Source organism: Triticum aestivum, chromosome 4B (assembly GCF_018294505.1).
Source record: "Triticum aestivum cultivar Chinese Spring chromosome 4B, IWGSC CS RefSeq v2.1, whole genome shotgun sequence".
Classification (NCBI taxonomy): domain Eukaryota; kingdom Viridiplantae; phylum Streptophyta; class Magnoliopsida; order Poales; family Poaceae; genus Triticum; species Triticum aestivum.
Genome location: NC_057804.1, coordinates 162,593,853 through 162,597,510, shown reverse-complemented (window position 1 = coordinate 162,597,510; position 3,658 = coordinate 162,593,853). Strand labels below are relative to the sequence as shown.

The window sequence follows — 3,658 nt, the reverse complement described above, 5'->3', positions numbered from 1 at the left end:
CAGCCCCTTCCCCCGCTAGCGGCCTCCCTCAATAGGTGTGGGTGCTGCAGGTGGACAATATGGAGGTTCCGGCTGCCGCTGGTGTCAAACGACAAGATGGGTAGCGAGACAGCCGTCGTGACTTCAGGTATGTTTGCTTGAGTGTGTCTTTTTTTTCCTTGTGCGCTGCTTCAATTTCTTTAACTAACCGTCAGCGGAGAAGAAGGTGCCCTGGATTGAGAAGGTTGGTGAGCACGCTAAGATGCAACATACTCTAGGGGCCGCAGTGACCAAATTATTAAGAATATTAGACTCTGGTGTCGTGATGCTGTATACAACATATTGATTGGCATCAAATAGTTTCAGGTTTGTTCTTGAATTCGATTCATGCTGTTCATGGCGTCTGCTTATAATCAGGTTTAAATTTCTGGTGTTTCATGTAATTTATTGTCAACATTATGTATCTTTTCTTCTATAACCCTTATTGCTCAAATCAGATTTGGTGTCTCCAATAAGTCCTCAATCTCAGGCACATTTAGTTTCATGTTGAATGCATTATAGCCAATTCAATTTATTTTGTACGTATAGCTATTGATCCTTTATGATTCATTAGATTGTTGACAAATTGCAAAATTATTCTTTGGTTATAATTCTGTGGTTCTCTCTGGCTGCAGACCACTTTTTTTCTCTGCATACGTGTTCCTTATGACAATTAAAGGATACTATTTTTTTTAAATATTACAGGAGATGCGTATATGTAAGTTTGAATTTCAGATAATACATGCCAAATTAATGTTATGTCGTGCATGACAGTGTAGCTCGGCAGGGTAATGGTGAAGCTTCATTCTGACGGTCTAGAAGTTTTTGTTTGGTGTTTCCCTCGGCAGGGTAATGGAGGAAGATGAGACTTACCCCAGGTAAATTATGCAGAGCTTTTATATGGAGGAAGATGAGACTTAACCCAGCAACGTGTAATTCTTTGGTTATTTTTGACGCTGTCAACTGATATATGGTATTTACTGTTGTTGGGTTGCTGCCACGATTACAGTGCATAGCCTATGCAGTTATCTACTTCGTTGGCTGCAGTTTTATTACACGAAAATGTTTTTATCAAATCCTTTGTATCTTCTCTTCGCGAGCATTCTCTTTGAAACAAAAAAAAGACAGCAGCGTATCTATATGCACCTTGCGAGTTACATTTTCTACCAGAGCTCGTACTACTATTACTGCTAGAGTGACATAAAGTCAGCGAGTTCCAAATTTTCATGTTTAGGTTCGACTGATTTGTGGTTCTTCATTGAGTTTTGGTCTAGGTATTTAACTAGATCGTTGAGATGCCACTGATATTGTCCTGAATACGGTTAAAATCTAAATCATAAAGAAGCTATGATAATATCATAATCTACATGCAAAACTTTTCTAAAGGGATTTGTTTTCCATGTAGTAGGTACTGATGCTTCTGATTTTCTTCTTCAAAAAACTTATGGGAAAGGCTAACGCAATATTTTAGTTTTCATTATGATCCAATCTCTGGACCATGTACAGAGTCGACCATCATTCAAAAAAGATCTATTGATGAAGGTTGGTTTAACGTACATTTTCTGCATTTTGTGCAGTTTTCAGTGCATGGTTGGAGAAGAGGATAAGAGGAGAGGCTTGAATCTTGAGGTGACAAGGGTAGTCATCTAGTGCAACTAAAGGTTCAGTTTCATACTTGTGATGATATTGTTCAGTTTGCCTGGATGATTGCCCTTGTACTACTCTTTTAAGAAGGTACTGAAATATCTTATTGTACGGAGATTTGATTTCTACTAAAACTTTGTCAAGATATTCATTTTTCTTGTACTAAAATCTATTTTTTACTGACTATTACTGAAATTATCTTGTTACTAAACATTTCATAGGAAGGAGGTAAATGGAGCAAAAGGCACGAGGAGAAAGGAGTAACGCCATAGGGACGATGTTGTCGGCAGCGCCTTTGAAAGGATTCGCCATGGAGAAGCTACGGTGGTTGACCATCTTGCTCGGGAAGTGGGAAGGATGTCATTCGAAACGCCCCTAGGTTCTAGGGCGTGCATCCATGCGGCGGACGAGGATGGCCATGCGGCGGCCGAGGTGGACACAAGGAGTTGGATTGGGCACTTGCCAATGCGAGCGTGCCGTTGCTCAAGGTACGAACACCCTGGTTTTGACACAAAGTTTCTTGGAAAGCTGTGCACGGTTGGGACTGTTTCGTGCATGCGTCAGTGGCATCCATGTCGCCGTCGTTTGCTGTTAGTTTTTCATGGATTCCAAATTACTTTCTGTGTTGTTCCTCAATGCATGAATTATTTTCAATATGGACGTGAGTCTGAAAAATGTGGTAAGGCTATCACCATTTTTTTAAACTGCAGATGTCTGAAGCTGAGAAACATGATATTTTATTTTCCATGTTGCTCTATCTCTGTATTGTTAGATCGCGGGAACTTTTATCACATATGTTTGTGTGCAGTATGCCAATTTATCCGTGATGGCAACCTAACATTTGGAGGTAACGATGACCTCACCAGAGTAAGGGGAAAATTGTTGGAGTGGACGCGCATCATGTAGGTGAAACGGGAGAGTTTGTGGTCATAGCAACTGTGTTCTTCTTACAGTTTTCCTTCTCTGAATTGCATCTTTGGTACATCTATATTTATTATTTAATAGCATGGAGAGAAAGTTGTCATCGGTATTTTCATCAGTTATGCAATTGATTCTGTACAGAGGAAATGTATGCACTCTTTTCTCATTCTTTTACAATATATCCTCCTTTTGATGTCTTATCGAACCAACCCATGCCTCAGCAATGACACACTTGAGGAGTCTGAACTCCGAAGGAAGGTGACGACGAGTTGAACCCATGGAATTATGGTATATGTTTGTTCTTTATTATTTATGGTCCAAAGTTTCTCCTTCGCTCACTGGTGAATTTACTTTTCTCTCGCTGCATGTCAAGTAACCGGGTTGTTTAATTTCCTACGCTTAACTTGTGTTGTTAAGTGCGGAGTGTCCACTGCATCATCATAGTTAAATCAACCGTAAAAGTATGTATCTGATTTAAGAATGTGGTTGTGATGACCAAGTTACTGCGATTATTGGAGAAGGCTTTAGTTTTTAATAATAAGATATCATTAGGAAAAGGCTAGCCTAGCTAGGATCAATTACTGCAGTTCTTAGTTAGGTTCTGAGTAGTGAGTATGACAGCTGATTTAATAACAACTCTATTATCTAAATGCCTAATTGCATATCCTATTCTTGCTGCTATCTGTTCTGAGCCCCACGTCTTGCAAAATTCCATATAGAACTGGTAGAAGATCTAGCCTTCTAATATTTCGTACAAGATGTATAAATGCTTTGGGTACAAGTTGTATAAATGGATTTGAGGACTAACTAGAAACAAAAGGAAAGAGGGGATAAAAAAATGCCGAACCAGTCTAGACGGTTACAAATCCAATCTTTCTTATTACACATATTTGCATGCAAGTTTAATATGTATGTTGCCTCACTTTTTGCGCTTTTGTTTAAAGAAGGACCTACTAATTTAGTGTTTTAACTCCGTTTTGCTGCACTTAGTATTGTTTCTTACGCATTTCTTTAGCTTTCGTGTAATACCAGATGACATCATGGACGTTACTGGATGCAGAGCGGGACCTTACCC

At 39.3% G+C, this 3,658-nt stretch overlaps 1 long non-coding RNA gene across 5 annotated transcripts in view; it reads left to right on the top strand.

The window, feature by feature from the left end:
• Window positions 1–3,658, top strand: part of LOC123091597 (uncharacterized) — a 6,199-nt gene continuing 2,541 nt past the window's right edge. The window contains exons 1-4 of one of the 5 annotated variants that reach the window (XR_006443346.1): window positions 1–127; window positions 206–896; window positions 1,596–1,752; window positions 1,884–2,871. This is a non-coding gene — a long non-coding RNA (uncharacterized lncRNA). Of the gene's footprint in view, window positions 897–1,595; window positions 1,753–1,883; window positions 2,872–3,658 lie in introns of all 5 variants that reach the window. The other 4 variants (XR_006443345.1, XR_006443344.1, XR_006443342.1 and 1 more) reach the window with 4 other exon arrangements.